Here is a 19,571-nt window from a genome sequence, read left to right on the forward strand (position 1 = left end):
AGTGGAGAGCGGCGGAGGCGCGAGCCTGACCAGTTGGCTGGGGATCCGGTATTTTCCCATGTCCGTAACATCCTGGACTCATACCGGCAGGACACCACGGGCATGGCCCAGGTTGTGTCCGTCCTCGAGGGGATCAAGGTCCAGCAGGCCCAGCAACATGCGGAGCTAATAGCCTGTCTACAGCTACACCAACGGAGGATGGAGGACAGACAGGCTGAGCAAGTGACGGCGTCCCAGGGGATTCACGCTGAACTCCGTCGGATGGCCGACACCATGGCCGACCCTCCCTGTGCCAGAAGGCGGAGAACATCACCACCCACAGGGAGGGATCATGAGGAGGAGGAGGAAACATCCGACGGAGCATCCCAGACGTCGTCACGGCCTGCTGCTGAGGTTCCCCGCAGGAAGCCGGGTCGTCCACGGAAAGGACCGTGAGGGTGGCTGCTACATCACCATCTCCCAGGACACCTGGCCTGGCACCTGGCCCACTGGAGCAACAGCATCACAGCATCAAGAGACATTCTCTGCCACATGGCCCTGCTGGTCACTGGCTGACCAATGTTGACAAAGACTGTGGCATGGACTCTGAGGATTTCCAATGGCAAGGACACCAACTCCCCTACTGAACTTTGGATTCCCTAATCCCGGAAAGGCCCTCACTTGCCCCCCCCCCCCCCAATAATAAATCACACTATTAAGAGTAGATGCCTGCTGGTAGCATTATTACCTAACATGTGTCTTGTACAGTCTAAACATGCCTGAGTCATCTGTTCACTTCAACCATCCACACCCTGGGGCCTGAGTCTGGCACAGGACACATGGGTCACAGTTTTCTAGGCAAGACAGACATGGAGCACCATACACACCCGTGATGGTCAGAACCAGCTGAGGGGGTGGCCGAACAACCGTGCTGACAGACACATTGAGTACAGCAACAGTCATGCGCAGAGGTCAGGGATCCTGGCCCGTGTCCTGGGGGGCACCCAGGTACGTGTAGACAGGTGGCAGAACCATGTCCTGCAAGCTTGAGTCCGGTGGATGCAGAGAATGGGGTCATGGACAACGTTGGATGCATGGGGATGGCACATGTCACAATACCCACACAGTCATGGACATCATGCCCATTACACAGTCTCAGCACACACACACAGCTTGCATCTTGCCACTCGACACATTGACACATAGCCACAATCAGGGAATACCATGCCAGACATGCAGGATGCACCGTGCCAACACACCAGCATTGACTGAGAAGAGGCACCTTGGAGGCATAGGGACACCTTTAATAGTCATGTGTTTGGGATTGCAGAGGCAACTTGAAGTACACATGAACACATCATGTGGAGTAACATGTGGCTCCAACACTGGCACCCCCCTTCTGCAGCACAAATGCGTGATAGCCATGGAACTGGCACACAAGTGTCGGATAATAGCTAAATACCCACAGCTGCTCACGGAGAGCCTGCCATACACCATACATCCGCTGATGTGGAAGTCCCACGCCATGTCAAGACAATGTTAACCGTATGTGTCCGAGGGCAGTGTCACACACATTGATGCCTTCATCACAATCCACCATCCCATCACTGATGACTGACAACCAGGCAGCCCATCTATTCAGGTGTACCCAGCTGCATGTCGTGTCCCATGGGGATGCCACATGTCTGCAGAGGACCCAAACCCCGACCGGGGCAGTGTGCACACATCGTGAACAACTGCCACACCCAATACACCCCAGATGCATCCCTTACCCCATGGAGACTTCCAAACGTGTCCGTGCCTGTAACGCTGAGTCAGCCCACGATGCCATGTCCATGAGGAATAGCAGTGCCACAACAATGCAACCAGCAAACGGCATGCGCAGGTACCTGGGGAAGAGAGACACACAAGAAGTCAGCCACAAGAAGCACAGCCACTTGCATGTGCATGTACTCGACACATGTATGTATGACAACATGCTAGGTCACAATTATGTCTGGGGAAATACTACCATCACTGCCACCATCACTCCAGTGACACACCCACACACACCTCTGACCCACGTGCCATACATGCAGGTGGAGACACACATCACAACGCATGCCACACGGGGACCAATGCGTGCACACTCAGACCCTGGTACTCACCACTAAGCAAAGAAGTCGCGTATGAGCCGAGTCCGGATGTCCTCTTGCGGCTCCACATCCTCCACATCACTAGCCCCATTGCCAAGCCCTTCGTCCTCCACGGGTGGATGGTCCTCGTCATCTTGATCCAGGATGAGGGGCACAGCTCTTTCAACTGCCATGTTGTGCAGCATGCAGCAGACCATGAAGATCTTGCAGACCTTCGCCGGGGCATATGGGAGTGCGCCGCCGGTCTTGTGGAGGCACCGGAATCGGCTCTTCAGCATGCCAAACGTCCTCTCTATCACTCGCCTTGTCCGGCCATGGGCGGTGTTGTAGCGGAGCTGGGCCGGCGTGATGGGGTTGCGGAGAGGTGTCAGCAGCCAAGGCATGTTGGGATAGCCAGCGTCCCCTAAATGGAAAGCACATGGATATCGTTAGAACAGGCGAAGCGGTAGTGCTGCTCGGCCAAACAGAATACAGGACAGACAGACTGTACCCACCAACAACACATGCACGTTCGTTGCGCAGCTGCATCATCATATCAGGCATCCCGCTACGCCTCATGATGTAGGCATCGTGTGCTGATCCTGGAAAACGAGCACAGACATGTGAAATCACCATGTTGGACAGACACACCACAAGGGCATTGATGGAGTGGTAGTGCTTCCGATTGCGGTACGCCACCTCCCGTGCGTGTGGTGGTACCAAACCTACATGTGTCCCATCTATGGACCCAATGACATGGGGCATCCCTCCCAGGGCATAGAAACCACGTTTGACCTCAGTCATCTGTTCAGGGGTTGGGAACTTGATGAAGTCATCCAGGTGAATCAACATGGCCTCCAAGAAATCATGCAGCACACCGCTGAACATGCTCTGGGACATGCCACCAACATGAGCTATGGTATATTGGAAGGTACCCGTGGCAAGGAAATGTAGGGCAGCCATTACCTTCAGCTGGGGTGTCAGTGCCGTAGGATACCTGTGCTGCGGTTGCAGGTGTGGTGCCAGTCTCGCCGTCAGCTCCAGAATCAACGGTTGGGTGAAGCGGTAGAGCCGGATCCTGTCATTCTCCTGCATGGTGGCCAAGTCTGGAATTCTTCGGGCAACAGGAGGCGCTCTGCAGTAATTTGGAAGTGACAAGGAAGAGTGAGTGCACTACGAGAACAACGCATGTCTACTGAGCACATGTAAATCTGCCAATACACACATGCCACATAGGGAGTCAGGCATGTGCTACATGCCCAGGACACGTATGGATGCAAGGTGACACTCCTTCCAAGACCCAGCCACACACGGTGATTGAGAACCTCCCCATGCCACGCCATGGGAATAGCTGTGTCCCAGTGCAAGTGAACAGCCCGACGCAAGACAGAAGTGACATACACCCACACATCAGCAGAAGTAGGATGCCGATTGTAGAGACTGGTAGCGGAACACCGGAGCCACAGGTCACATGACATTACACTAGGCCTGCCCACACACCTTGCCATGAAGGTGCACATGTCATGACTCACCACACATTCCTTGTGAGGATGCTGACATGGCCTTGTCACGCTACTCCGTGTCCCATGCATACATGTGCACCTCACATCAGATACCACATGTGGCATGGTGTGCGGAACAGTGTGCAATGATAATCTACACACAGACACATGTTGGTTGCTGCAACGGCTGCAGCTTTTGAGGGTGCTACAACATCAACCTGATGTAAATCCCGGACACATAAATGACATAGTCACATTGTGCACTGTGGGTAGTGACAAGTCAGGTTTCATGACCCCTGTACCGGCCATCATGGGACACTTCCGTGTGTTGGTGTCCGTGCCATGCCAGTGACGCTCACCCCAAGTGCGCAGTACGACATGCACACATGTCAAAGGAGTCAAGGGCATGCCTGGCACACATTGCACCCTCACACAGTACACCTGTACACATCTCATCATACATCTGGTGCCTCCTCCACTCAGGAGGCATGTTCCACATCACAGCCTGTCACACCTGTGCCCCACACATGTAGTAATGCACAGACGATGCCTTGATGTCCATTCCTGGACAAGTATGTCCATCCATGGACAAGTATGTCCGCCCTATTCCTACCTGTGTGTCGACTATCACCACAGTGATGTGTACAAACCGGCGTACTGCTGCTAAGAGGGCCTGTGTATGTTCCCCAATCACTGTGGGAGTGCTGCCGTATGTGTACCCATCGTGATGGCGAGCGTACAGGCATTTGTACGGTCCGTACCACAACGAGTACGCATACGCGTGCAGACCCATAGTGATAGTGAGCATACATGCGAGTGTACGGCCCTCTCACTATGGGTCTGCACGCGTATGCGTACTCGTTGTGGTACGGACCGTACAAATGCGTGTACGCTCACTATCACTATGGTTCTGCACGCGTATGCGTACACGTAGTGGTACGGACCGTACACTCGCATCTACGCTCACTATCACTATGGGTCTGCACGCGTATGCGTACACGTAGTGGTACGGACCGTACACTCGCATGTACGCTCACTATCACTACGGGTACACAGACCCATAGTGATAGTGAGCGTACAGGCATTTGTACGGTCCGTACCACAACGAGTACGCATACGCGTGCAGAACCATAGTGATAGTGAGCGTACACGCATTTGTACGGTCCGTACCACAACGAGTACGCATACGCGTGCAGAACCATAGTGATAGTGAGCGTACATGCGAGTGTACGGCCCTCTCACTATGGGTCTGCACGCGTATGCGTACTCGTTGTGGTACGGACCGTACACTCGCATCTACGCTCACTATCACTATGGTTCTGCACGCGTATGCGTACACGTAGTGGTACGGACCGTACACTCGCATCTACGCTCACTATCACTATGGGTCTGCACGCGTATGCGTACACGTAGTGGTACGGACCGTACACTCGCATGTACGCTCACTATCACTACGGGTACACAGACCCATAGTGATAGTGAGCGTACAGGCATTTGTACGGTCCGTACCACAACGAGTACGCATACGCGTGCAGAACCATAGTGATAGTGAGCGTACAGGCATTTGTACGGTCCGTACCACTACGTGTACGCATACGCGTGCAGACCCATAGTGATAGTGAGCGTACATGCGTGTGTACGGTCCGTACCACTACGTGTACGCATACGCGTGCAGACCCATAGTGATTTTGAACGTAGGCATGCATGTACGGGCCGTTGCCATGCATTTGGGGTGCCCTAGGGCCCGGAAACGCACCGTACCTGTGTGTGATTCTCCTAATTACATAGGGGACAAGTATTAAGGCCTACATGCATGCTGGTTGTCATGGCGACCAGGTTCAAATTTCGATTTTGTTCTGGAAGGTGCACAGCAGAAGTCAGTTGGAATTCTTCTACTTTGTTGCAATGTGTTTGTGGGGCTGACATCATGCAGGAGAATGAAACCGATAGAGAACCCACAGACTGCTAGGTTTGAAGGGATTGGTGGAAACATAGGATGCAAATGTGAGTGACCAATCACTCTGTACTCCTGTGCATGAGACTGGGCAGAAGGCCACATATAAGGCAGCCAGGTCCCATGAGGGATTACTTGCCTGCACATCTTTGCATTTGTCGACCAAGCTGCTGCTACTGATTCCCTGGAACCATGTCAAGGGCTGTGGAGAGGACACAGCCATTCACCCTGGAGGAGAACATGGCTCTGCTGGATGTGATCCTCCCACAGTACCCCATGCTGTATGGGCGACCAGGGTATCAGGTGAGTGCATAGGCCACTGCCACAGACTGTCCCTATGTTGTGACTGTGTCTTCAGGCATTGTGACCCGGTGTGACACACATGCCATGTACTGTCGGGGGGGTACCAGGGGGGGGGTGCCTGATGTCTCCCAGCAGTGCCCTGAGACAGGAGGGGTGTGTGCAGAGTCCTCCCAGCAGTGCCCTGAGACAGGAGGGGTGTGTGCAGAGTCCTCCCAGCAGTGCCCTGAGACAGGAGGTGTGTGTGCAGAGTCCACCCAGCAGTGCCCTGAGACAGGAGGGGTGGGGGCCTATAACTCACAGCAGTGCCCTGAGACAGGAGGGGTGGGTGTGGAGTCCTTCCAGCAGTGCCCTGAGACAGGAGGGGTGTGTGCAGAGTCCTCCCAGCAGTGCCCTGAGACAGGAGGGGTGTGTGCAGAGTCCTCCCAGCAGTGCCCTGAGACAGGAGGTGTGTGTGCAGAGTCCACCCAGCAGTGCCCTGAGACAGGAGGGGTGGGGGCCTATAACTCACAGCAGTGCCCTGAGACAGGAGGGGTGGGTGTGGAGTCCTTCCAGCAGTGCCCTGAGACAGGAGGGGTGGGTGTGGAGTCCTCCCAGCAGTGCCCTGAGACAGGAGGGGTGGGGACCTATCACTAACAGCAGTGCCCTGAGACAGGAGGGGTGGGTGTGGAGTCCTCCCAGCAGTGCCCTGAGACAGGAGGGGTGGGTGTGATGCACAGTGTGAGCCTTGATCATTGATTGTGACATTGCCATCATTCCACCTGAGTACCCACTATGGCACGTACTGCCTTTTCCCTCACCAGAGGATGATGTCCCTATGACAGAGGTGCAATGCGTTGGCTGCATTACATGCCATGTAGTAACCAGCTATTATGTTCACATATGTCTCTCTGTGACATGTGGCTGGTGTATTGATGTGGTGTCACTTGTACTTCCTCACAGGTAGGCGCCTCTGCCAAGGAGCAGATCTGGCTGACCGCCGTCAGTGCCGTGAGGCGTGTGGATGGTCGGAGGCGGAGCCTGTCCCAGGTGAGGAAACGCTGGCAGGATATCCGGTGCTGGACGCGGAGGATTGCACGGCTCCTGCTGGGGGACTCACCTGAGAGCCACAAGAACCGCGGCCGCCGCCGTCTGACCCACCTCCACAGGCGTGTGCTGCCGGTGGTCTTTCCAGACCTGGAGAGGCGCTTACAGGCGATGCAGCAGGCGGAAGGGGGTAGGTACATGTGCGTTTGTTGTGTGTCACCGGCATTTGTAAGGGCACAGTGGCATTAATTCACTGGCAGGGTTTAAAGGTGCTGTGCCCATCCAGTTTGCCCAAGTGTAGCGCTGCGCCCCTGCCACCCTTCCCCTCCTTGCAATGTGTTCCCTGGTCTGTGTGTAGTCACTCCTTCACAAGGTAATGTAGGCTGGCGCTTTGTCCACGAGAACAATGACTGTAGCATCATGGGTGGTGGTGGTGGGTAACAGGTTGTGGGACCTTGCCTGTGAACTGTCAAGTTCACTGCATGTGGGTTCCATGTCAGTTGGCACTGATGCTGGCTCCAGACATGGGAGTTGGTCTCTCATGTGTCATGCCTTACAGCGCGCATGTCCTATGTAGTGGCCTGTGACATGATGTGCATGAGTGTGCGCTACGCATAGTGCAGGGATGGTGACGTGTGTAGCAGTCATTCCTATTCAGCCATTCAGTAGCATGTAGTTGCGTGCCCAATACTGTCCCCTGGGGCACCTTATCCTCAGTGTTGTTTGTGTCATCATCAACGTGGACACTCTCACTGTCTACAGCGTAGGTTGTGCTCTGTGCCATTGTCCCCTGTCACCATGTATATAGACGTGCTATTATGTACAGGTGTCCACTGTGCAGCCTGACCTGATTGTCCCTCTTCATACTCACAGTTGCCAGTGCCTGTGTGTCTTGTTATACTCATCTGAGGATGGGCACTGGTACCTCATTATTTGTACAGGCGCACCTTTGCTGTTTTGCGTCCAATCTTGCCTTTTGCCTGCCACTGTGTTTATCACCCAGACTATGAGATGTTGGTGCCACCTGTGTCTCAGCAATTAGCATCGTGTGGGGGTTGCTTGGGGCGGGCAATGCCTATGTGTCAAATCCTGATTCCTAATTGCTGGGTCTGGACAGTGTGTGATGTTACTGGACACACACGCAAGGTGCAGTGACCGAGTTATGTTGGGCATGTTTGCAGCATTACCTATGCAGCATGTGTCTCAAGTTCATGGATATTGTCCCTGGTCATAGGTATTTTCACAAACGCTGTGTGGTGCAGAGGCAGTGCAGGATTGTCCCCAGGGCCTGGGTGCTATGTCAGACTCCGTTTCCTGTCATCAGCTATTGTCTCATGCTCTCCATGGTATTTCAGTGGCATGGTGGCTCAACCAACTGTGTTTCATGCCCTACATCGGTACCTTGTTTTGCAGATGTTAGGGATCTGCCTCTTCAGGCTATGCAATGTTGACTATGTAGATTGGACTCATGTGACAGATGTGTACAGGTGTCTGATTAATTTCTGTCTCTCCACCCTGCCCACAGCATCGTCGGGGGACACAGAGGGAGACATGGACACGGACCAGGCGGAGGGACCGAGCACCAGTGGCAGCCGTGACATCGGGGCTGGCACATCGAGTGGGACAGAGGCGGAGGATAGTGTGGCCGAGGACCTGTCGACTGGCACATCAGACTACGAAGCTGACAGGTCCGAGGAGGATGTCTCAGGGTTGGCGGAGGCTGCACCAGCAGCTGACAGTGGAACAACACCTGCCACCGCCCCCTCAGTTCCCACCAACCGCCTCCCACTTGCTCGTGTCCCTTCCCAGCGTGCCCGGTCACCGCATGTCTCCTTCCTGCCAGGCACCGCACCCCCTGCCCCTGTCTCCACTGCTGCCGCCAATGCTGAGTCTATGGACATCCAGCGGCAAATGCAGGTTGGTCAGGCTGCGATCCTGAATGTCCTCCATTCCCACGGGAAAACCCTCACCAACATCGAGGCATTCTTGGAGGGCATTCATTCTTTGCAGGCTGACCAACGCAACTTGCTGAGGTCCCTAGACTCCACACTGACTGCAGCAGTGGGTCTCCTGCAGCGCGACCTCCCCCCACCTACCCCTGCCCCATCCACACTTCCCACTTCCATGCCTGTCCCACGTACACCCAGACGTCGGCATGCACCCACCACAACAGACACAGGCACCACACCAGCAGGGAAGGTCCACCGCACTCCTCCTGACACGCACACACAGGGTGAGATAGGCACACCCACTGGGTCGGGGGGCAAACGTGTGACACGCAGCCAGAGTGGGAGTCCGCATTCCACACAATCCACTCCCTCCAAATCCCCTCCCCTCAGCTCTCCTGGTCACATCTCCCCCAAGGACTCCTTCATGGCCGCTCTGTCCCTGAGCCCCACAGTTACGCCACCACGCAAGCGGTCAAGGAAGTCCTCGGTCAGGGTGGTTGAGTCTCCCCCCCTGTCTCCACCCTCCCCCGGTGGCGCTGCAACCCATCCCTCTGAACCCCCCCCCTCCTTGGGGCCTGAGGTCACTTCGGGTGCAGGGGACTCCCTGGAGGACCTTGCTAAGGTGTGTAGTGCCATCCTGGCCTCCGCCTTTGGCCATGACACACCCCCTGTGGTTGAGTCCTCCATCCCTGCACCCACAACGCCGCCCCTTTGCCCTGATGTCCCTGCGGTGCCTGTTGCTTCCCCCCCCCCCTGATGCCCTCACCAGTATGGAAGACGATGGCATTTGACTGTGCAGGCAAGGTAGGGGACACACATCCCACTGTGTCCCCCATGCAGCTGGGAATAATTGACTGCCCTATGGCCTTTGTTGACTTTGAACTGCCGTTGATCCACGGACATTGTGCTCATGCTGATTAAAGCTTTATTTTTTTTTTCATTATCACACTCCTGCTATGGTGGTATTGGTGTTGGTGGGGCTGCTACATTGTTTTGGGTGGTGTTTAAGGCTTTGGGTGTGTGGGATTTGTAGTAGTGTTCTGCTCTTTGGGGCCACCCTAGGATCTGTGTGCCATCACAAGGTGTTGGCTAACTTCCTTAGGTCATGTCAGCAGTTACTGCATGGTTCAATTGTCCCAGGGTGTATTCCTTCCTCTGTGTACCCAGTTTCTTCCCTGCAGGGTGTTCCCAATGTTTAGCGCAGAGCTGTGTCTACATGAGCTGTGTGTGTGACGGAGCCCTTCTACTTTGGCCATGCATGCATGGCCATGTCTCCACCTGCAACAATCGTGGCATCCTTGGTGATCACTGTACTTGTGTGTGGAGTCAGTTGACATGAGTTCATGGGGACATGTTCCCTTGTAGGCAGTATGGATGTGGGTAATTGTGGCATCACACACATGTGTTACACCCCTCCTGGGTGTGGACACTGCTGGGAGGACTCTGCACCCACCCCTCCTGGGTCTGGACACTGCTGGGAGGACTCTGCACACACCCCTCCTGGGTCTGGACACTGCTGGGAGGACTCTGCACACACCCCTCCTGTCTCTGGGCACTGCTGGGAGGACTCTGCACCCACCCCTCCTGGGTCTGGACACTGCTGGGAGGACTCTGCACACACCCCTCCTGTCTCTGGGCACTGCTGGGAGGACTCACCACCCACCCCTCCTGGGTCTGGACACTGCTGGGAGGACTCTGCACCCACCCCTCCTGTCTCTGGGCACTGCTGGGAGGACTCACCACCCACCCCTCCTGTCTCAGGGCACTGCTGGGAGGTCTCTGCACCCACCCCTCCTGGGTCTGGACACTGCTGGGAGGACTCTGCACCCACCCCTCCTGGGTCTGGACACTGCTGGGAGGACTCTGCACACACCCCTCCTGGGTCTGGACACTGCTGGGAGGACTCTGCACACACCCCTCCTGTCTCTGGGCACTGCTGGGAGGACTCTGCACCCACCCCTCCTGGGTCTGGACACTGCTGGGAGGACTCTGCACACACCCCTCCTGTCTCTGGGCACTGCTGGGAGGACTCACCACTCACCCCTCCTGGGTCTGGACACTGCTGGGAGGACTCTGCACCCACCCCTCCTGTCTCTGGGCACTGCTGGGAGGACTCACCACCCACCCCTCCTGTCTCAGGGCACTGCTGGGAGGTCTCTGCACCCACCCCTCCTGTGTCAGGGCACTGCTGGGAGGACTCTGCACCCACCCCTCCTGTCTCAGGGCACTGCTGGGAGGACTCCACACCCACCCCTCCTGTGTCTGGGCACTGCTGGGAGGACTCTGCACCCACCCCTCCTGTGTCAGGGCACTGCTGGGAGGACTCTGCACCCACCCCTCCTGTCTCAGGGCACTGCTGGGAGGACTCCACACCCACCCCTCCTGTCTCAGGGCACTGCTGGGAGGACTCTGCACACACCCCTCCTGTCTCTGGGCACTGCTGGGAGTGATGGGCACCCACCCCTCCTGTCTCAGGGCACTGCTGGGTGGACTCTGCACACACACCTCCGATTTCTGGATATGTGCGCTTGGCACATACACGGTGGGGTTACGCACACTGCATTAGAGGTGAGGGTACGAGTCTACTGACACTGGTGTGGTGGGGGTACGCTCCGTACGTCCGCGGGTGGGGGTACGGGTCGTACTTACACTGTTGGGCTGGGGGTACGCTCCGTGCGTCCGCGGGTGGGGGTACGGGTCGTACTTACACTGTTGGGCTGGGGGTACGCTCCGTGCGTCCGCGGGTGGGGGTACGGGTCGTACTTACACTGTTGGGCTGGGGGTACGCTCCGTGCGTCCGCGGGTGGGGGTACGGGTCGTACTTACACTGTTGGGCTGGGGGTACGCTCCGTGCGTCCGCGGGTGGGGGTACGGGTCGTACTTACACTGTTGGGCTGGGGGTACGCTCCGTACGTCCGCGGGTGGGGGTACGGGTCGTACTTACACTGTTGGGCTGGGGGTACGCTCCGTGCGTCCGCGGGTGGGGGTACGGGTCGTACTTACACTGTTGGGCTGGGGGTACGCTCCGTACGTCCGCGGGTGTGGGTACGGGTCGTACTTACACTGTTGGGCAGGGGGGTACGCTCCTTGCATTCGTGGGTGGGGGTTCGAGTCGTACTTACACTGTTGGCATGGGGGGTACGCTCCATGCATACGCGGGTGGGGGTACGGGTCGTACTTACACTGTTGGGCTGGGGGTACGCTCCGTACGTCCGCGGGTGGGGGTACGGGTCGTACTTGCACTGTTGGGCTGGGGGGTACGCTCCTTGCATACGGGGTGGGGGTAGGGTCCGTACATATCCGTCCCCACGCTATGTGATGTTTGTGCGGCCCGTACCCAGGCCTTTGCCACGTGGGTGCGATCCGTCCCGCCATTGTTGGGGTGACGTGTGTGGGCGTGGTCCGACTCGTACCCACGCTCTTCAGGCGTGGGTACGGGACGTACCTGTCTGGTTGTGTTGCCGGTTCGCGTGGTGACGGACTTCCGTTGTGGCGGTCGCTGGATTATCAGGACACGCCCCCACCCCCTCGTGGTGACCAGGGCATGGGAGTCAGGTATGTCCAGGCCATGTGTAGTGTGTCACTCATGTGGTTGTTTTGTGGCCTGCCCTGGTCGTGCCACCCCCACCCCACCCCACTTTCCCCCCTCCCTTAGTTATTCTGACCTTCTGCGGCGTCTGCGTCGTAACCTGTAGAGGAGGTGTACTGCTATGAGGGCAGGGATGACTCGTAGGTTCGGGTCCATGTCTGTCCGTCGCGTACTGGTACTCCTTGCTCGCGTCGTCCTGTCGCGTACGGGTCCTCCTTGATCGCGTCGTCCTGTCGCGTACGGGTCCTCCTTGGTGGCGTCGTCCTGTGTGTCCGTCACGTACTGGTCCTCCTTGTTCGCGTCGCCGTCTGTCCGTCGCGTACTGGTGGTCCTTGTTCGCGTCGTCCTGATTTCCCGGCAGTTTTTGGCTGCCGCAAAATATTCACCGTGCGGGGTGACGTCGGTGCGAATCGTGATTCCTGGGTCGTGAATGGCTGGCTGCGTGCGTCCCGACGTCAGGTCGGCGCTTTCCCGGATCGCATTGGTAGGTGTTTTTTGTTCGGTCGGTCTTTTTTACGATTCGTACGGTAATGGTGTACCCGTGCGAATCGTAATTCCATGTTTGTATATTTTGACGACCGGGTACGCGTCGGACGGAGAATATGCTCCGTCCGACGGTTCGTACCCGGTTTTTGCCGGATCGTGATCGGCACCCAAGTGTAGTATTTTTCTTTGCTCTTGTATTTCCGTCGACAGTATTTTCCACACCGATGACTTTGGAAACGTAAAACTTGCTCCTTTAACTTGTTCTCTTCTGTGCTTTTTGGTATAGCACATGTTGCATATTCTTGAATGTAAGATAACACTGCTTCATCAGCATCTGTTCCAAACTTTGGGGCATCCTTGATCCACAACAGCATATGAATATGAGGAGCACCTCTTGCCTGGTACTCTTTTCTCCAAAAGAAATCCACTACTTCTCCAAGGGGTGGATTTTTTTTATTGCAGATGAAGGACATCATAGCCTCAAATCTATGATTGAAATATCTGCAAACATTAACCGGATCCAATGAGCACAGTTCTCCTGCTGTCTTGTATTCGATGTTTTTAATGTTTGAATTGGCCTCTCGTAGAAAATCCAGTAAATCATCCCAAGCGTACTCGGCACAGCTTAGGGTAAGGAACCATGTTGGTGTTCCTAAATTCCGTAACATGCATTTTAGTTCACCATGGCGTCGGTACCAATATTCATTTGTCCCACGCTGACAAGCCATCAGATTGATCAGTTGTGTTTCCAAATGATCATCTCGGTGCTGCACTTTCTCCATAAAATCCTTAGCAGACACATTTTGTAAATGTACTCCACTTTTTAAAATGTGATTTACTGCATAAGACAGTGCAGACAAGTCGCTTTCAAATAAAAGATGGAACAAATAAGGAATACTTTGTCGAAATCTGGGATCTTCAGCATATAGTCTTGTAGTCCGATACTCTGAAGCTGGAATCTGTTCTGGACGTTCATCGTATCGTCCTCCTTTTCCTTTAGGAAACAGCTGAGGAAAACATCGAGCTTCCAAGCTCTCCTCCCATACACTCACAGGAGTTCCTTTTGCTTTCTTCATCTGAAAGAGATCAATATTGTCTCCCATAACTTCTTTCGAATGAAGAGGATGTATGCTAAAATGTTCATAAATTTCTTCTTCCTTTGACTTGTCCACTTTTTCAATTTGTCCAGTTGGTGTTTCTGTGTCTTCTTGAAAATCTTCTTCTTCTTCTTCTTCTTCTATATAAATTGATTCATACCATTTGTTATTTTTTTTCAAATACAAATTTGCTCTTTGTACTTTCCGCACATCTACCAGCTCCTGCCAAATCTTCTTATTCTTTGTAGGTACACCATTAACCAGAATAATTAATGGTTCAGTTTCCAAAGTATCCGCATCAATAGTTTCCATATTTTTTTTCAAATCCAAGGGCAAATACACCACTCTACCTTTTAAACCTCTCAGTAAATCTGAAGGAGGTAATTTACCAGTTTTGGGCTCCATACGTACTATGGTCTGGAACGGATGAACACATTGAATGAGTATAGACTCATATGTATTTAATTCAGAAAGTTCAGCAGGAATAGTATCCAATTCTAAATTATTATGTACAGCTCTGGTCGGCATTCTATTTTCCTCTAACTTGTTGTAACAGTATTTACAAATACGCTGATCTTCACCCAATTCAAAACAATTTTCTAGAAATATATATGTGGCAAAATCCTTCCACTTATAATTATCTTCATTTTCACTCTTTCTGTAGAGATCAACATTCCTAGTTTGTTTTCTATAATGAGTTCTGCGGCAACAAATACAAGTAACATTTGGTCTTTCATTAGAGACTATTGCAAATTTTGTTATGTGATCATTAAATGTCTTACTTACAGAAGGTTCTACATTCTCTTCCACTTCTTCCTCATTTACTGTGTCCTTCTCTGCACTGTTTTGTTCAGGACCAAAGTAACAAAACTGAATTTCATCAACAACCTTCTCTACATCTGATACCGTTCCTCGGAACAGAGCCCTATTCAATTCATTTAACTTTATTGCTGGACTTTTGGCAAAATACAACCGTCTCACAAACTTTCTCATTTCAGTATGATGAACAGCCAGCATCCTAAAATGATGGAAAACACTATTGCACACTTTTCTAGATAGACAAGCCAGAGAATGACCCTGCAAACCAGTATTCTCTCTCACTCTGCATGGATCCAGACTTTGAAGCACCTTAATCTTCTGTTTTACACTTTTTTTACTATATTCTCTAAGAAACTCTCGAAATTTGTCAATAGAATCCTGACGCACAGTGCAAATACTACTACAATTCCAAGTGTACACTGGGGCTTTAGGACGTCTCCCCATTGCCTCATCTGCCATCACTTGTACCTCATCTCTTGGAACCATTATCTCCTTCTCCATTATGCAACCATTTTTCACTTCGTAAGCACGACCTCTGGTGTCAACTGCATGCAGCAAACTATTACTTTGAAAATAGCTCTCTTCATTAAAAAAAGGTTCACTACTTGAACTATGCATCCACTTTCCTAAAAACACTTTACAAAAGTTTGTTCTGTTCACTACTCTTTTGCTTTTGCTTTGTGATTTCAGTACATTAACCATTTTATCTAATGTACGCATCCTATTCAAAATTAATATGAATAGTTTCCTTTTTAATTCTAATGCCTTTGCTGCAATGGCTTCAATTTCTTTTTTTCTCTTGTAATATTTTGCCTTTTGCTTATATTTCTTCACATCCTTTATCAAATTGGACATAACTCTTCTCTGAAACATTTTTCTACGTATCTCTTTAAACGCTGTTTTTCTGTTTATGTAAATCTTTTCAGTTGCAGAAGGTATATTTGCATTAACTAAATTCTCAATTTTTTCCTGTTCTCTTCCTTTTGTAACATTCTTTCCAGTACAGACATTTTGTACATTTTTCTTTGTTTTGAATATATTTTTAAGAAATTGTTTTTTCTGCTTACCAGAAGATTTTTTCTTTTTCCCAACATGAGCATCTTCTACTAACTTTGGTCCTCCAGTTGTCTTCAAATATATTTTTTTTTTTAGCGTTTTTTGAACTCTGGATTTTGTAGGCATCTTAAATTTTGTTCACTGCTCTTCAGCAATACCTGAAAAAAACTAAAAAAAAAATCCTTTATTGTATTTAAATATATTACTACATTTCTTTTCACAATAGTCACAAAACGAAATTTCTTTGCCAATTTGAATGCACACAAACTGCTCTTTTTTTTGGGCAAGTGAAAATCACTTTTACAAACTGTCACATTATGAAACCACTTTTCAGATTTTTTAAAAAGCCCATGTCCAGAGTGCTACACTCCAGCAAGGGCAACCAGCCTTAGTGATGCTGAATGTATTTGCATTACAGACTGAAACCTGAAAACCCCACTCGCTTGTAAATACTGTGCATGACTATACATGGCAAGCACATGGGTGTGTGCTAAGACTCTGCTTCTTCCCCCAAAAATTCGCTCCCCCTTTCCATCTAATGCAACTGTGAAATCACCAGAGCAATACGCAATAAATCTCTGCCTATAATTCCTCTCTGCACACAGAGTCATGTTTTCACATTAGTCCCAAAACGAAATTTCTTTGCCAATTTGAAAGCACACTTACTTCTCTTTTTTTTTTCGGGGCAAGTGAAAATCACTTTTACAGACTGACACATTATGAAACCACCATGTGTAACTACAACAAAAACAATTTCCATTTCTATTATTCATTTCTTAAGTTACCACATACATCCCCTCTCAAACTGTAAACTCACCTTTAAAATTAGTTAGTTGTGAAAGAAATGTGACACTCAAACAGCAGATTATCAGAGCCAGGATCTCTGTTGTGTTCACCTCTCTCCTCTCAGCAGAACCAGATAATGGCAAACTTTCCCTCTATTTTTCCACACAAATACTTGTAAGTTTCAAATCTCAGTGCTTCCCCCTTTTTTTCAAATGTAATCACACATTTCTATTGGTTGAAAACCAACCCTTTTCCAAAAGTACCCTTCCCCCAACTTGACTTCTGCCTAGTACCCTTCCCCCAACTTGACTTCTGCCTGCTACCATAGCAACAGCTCATGGAACACTGCTGTGTTGAGTTAGGTCAGAAGTTCGCCAAACAATGGGGCATATCAACAAGGGCTTTATCTCTGCTTTTTTGGCTTTAAAAGCCAAAAAAGCAGAGATAAAACTAGCGCCCTATCAACAACAGGGTGCTAACACGCAAATTTGCATGTTAGCACCCTTTTACTCTACGCTTCCCCTTGCATCTCTAATGAGATGCAAAGGGGGCGTTCCAGAGTAAAATAATAGGAGAAATGTCGCTAAGCGACATTTCTCCTATTATCAAGAATGTCGCTAACCCTGTTAGAGACAAAAAAAGCAGCGCTAACCGCGGTTAACGCTGCTTTTTTACGTCTGCTAATTTTCAGACTTAGCCATGATATCCTATGGAAGGAGGATATCATGGCTAAGTTTGCCTGTCCCTATCAACAAGGTAACGTGTGATTATCGCTGGGTTTCCAGCGATAATCTCACGTTAGCCTGTTAGCGTGTAGATTTTTATCGCTATTGAGATAAGCGTTGCTAATAGCACGCTATCTCAGCGATAAAAATTCACGCTTGCCGGCGATAATTATCCTCACGCTAAGAGCGCTGAGCGATAATTATCGCCGGTTGTTGTTGATATGCCCCAATGTTTCAATTCCACAGAGCAAGAGTGCTTGACTTTTCAAACCTTACAGCAAATCCATAGTACTGTTCTTTGGTTACACATTTTTTTTTACCAATACAAAACATGCTTCTATTAATTTACACATACAGCCTAGTTTTTATTCTAGAATGGTATGAAACAGCCAATCAGTTCTTTTTGTTTTGAAAAAAATATGTATGCCTCCATTTCCAAACTGTCTTTCTTTTCATATTGCCATTCTACTGAAAGACACCTCCTGAGTGCATCCAGTTCTCCTTTGAAGATGTTCACAGTGTGGATTGTAGGGCACAGCTATGTCTTCTGGAGTGAAAAGTTTGCAGAGAAAACAGGTATGGTGAGAGACCTTGCTTTGCCAAATGTAGACATTAAATGGATTGGTCAGAGAGGGTTAAAGTGGCACCAATTGATGCCATTGGTGAAATCCTTCATTCAAATCCAACACCCTGACCTCATAATAGTGCACTGTGGTGGCAATGACCTAGGCACTTTGACTGGGGTAGGTCTGGAAATGCTTATGAAGGACACCTTTGCACAACTGTTTACACTTTTCCCTAAAACTGCCTTTGTGTTTTCCAACATATGCCAAAGGCAAAAATGGAACTGGTCCAATCATTTCTGTCCACAGATTGACAAAGCAAGAAAGCACGTCAACAAATCTGTTTCTGCTTTCCTCCGTGACTATGGTATGGGTGCCATTTACCACAACAACTTGCGTTATGACATGCAAGACATTTATAGAGGAGATGGTGTGCACTTCAATGATGAAGGGAACAGAGTCTTCCTCTTGAACCTTAGACTCTGCATCGGTACTTACTTGTAGGTACCACTAAAAAAATGACTTCATAAACACAACAGCTCTTTTTAGAGCTCCCTAATATCTAAACTCTTAAATCTGCTTTTCATTTATTTATTTTTATTTTTTTTACCGTACGCTTACCGTAAGCTTACCGTACGCGTACCCCGTGATTTTTTTTTAAATCAATAAATGTTTTTTTTGTACTTTTCTGTCCTTCTTTGACCCCCTTACAAATGTTAGGGGGTCTGTAACTCTCCTCATTGCCCCCTTTCCTTGTTTTCACTCTTTTTTTTCAGAGTGAAATACACAAAATGGCGGCCGCCGCTTCCTGGTTTCGACCGATTCGAATGTTTACTAAGATCTAAGAGCCAATCAGAATCGCGCTCGCGCACGCCACCGTACGCTTACCGTAAGCGTACGGTAAGCGTACCGTAAGCGGGCTCAGATATATATATTGATTTAAAGGCTATTTTCTCAGAATCTACTGAACAGATTTACACCAAACCTACAAAAGGCACTTCCTTGACCTAGGGACTACCTCTCTGCCAAATTTTGAGTAATTCTGTTCAGCCGTTCGGGCTGTAGCTCGTTCTAAAGGTCCTATGGAAAAATGCATGGGAAAAACGCGTTTTGGGACCCCCCTTTTATCTCAGCCCCCGCTTGACGGATCCCCCCGAGACTTTCAGGGTAGGAGCGGAGCGTAGCGCCCCACCTATTTTGAGAAATTCGCGAGGATTCGTCGACCGGCGCCAAAGTTATTCAAAATAGAATGTTGAGGTTTTCCTATGGAAACAGGGTCCTAACTATAACTACCTACTGGCGACCGCCAGTAGGTAATATATATATATATATATATATATATATATATATATATATATATATATATATAGGTTGTTATAGTTAGGATTTTAAGTTGGGGAATTAATTTCCCTCAAATACTGAGGGTCCCTGGGGGCCAACTAGCCCAACAGGTACCTCCAGTAAGCACCAGGGAGCTGCGTTGCAGAGAGGTGGTCCAAGGCCATGCCCCCTTTTTCCACCATTCTGCGGCGCAGCTCTCTGGTGCTTACTGAGGTAGCTGGTGGGCTAGTTGCCCCCCAGGGACCCTCAGGACTCAAGGGGACTTAATCCCCCAATTTACAACAC

This window comes from Triturus cristatus, chromosome 5_2 (genome assembly GCF_964204655.1).
Source record: "Triturus cristatus chromosome 5_2, aTriCri1.1, whole genome shotgun sequence".
In the NCBI taxonomy this organism is placed as follows: domain Eukaryota; kingdom Metazoa; phylum Chordata; class Amphibia; order Caudata; family Salamandridae; genus Triturus; species Triturus cristatus.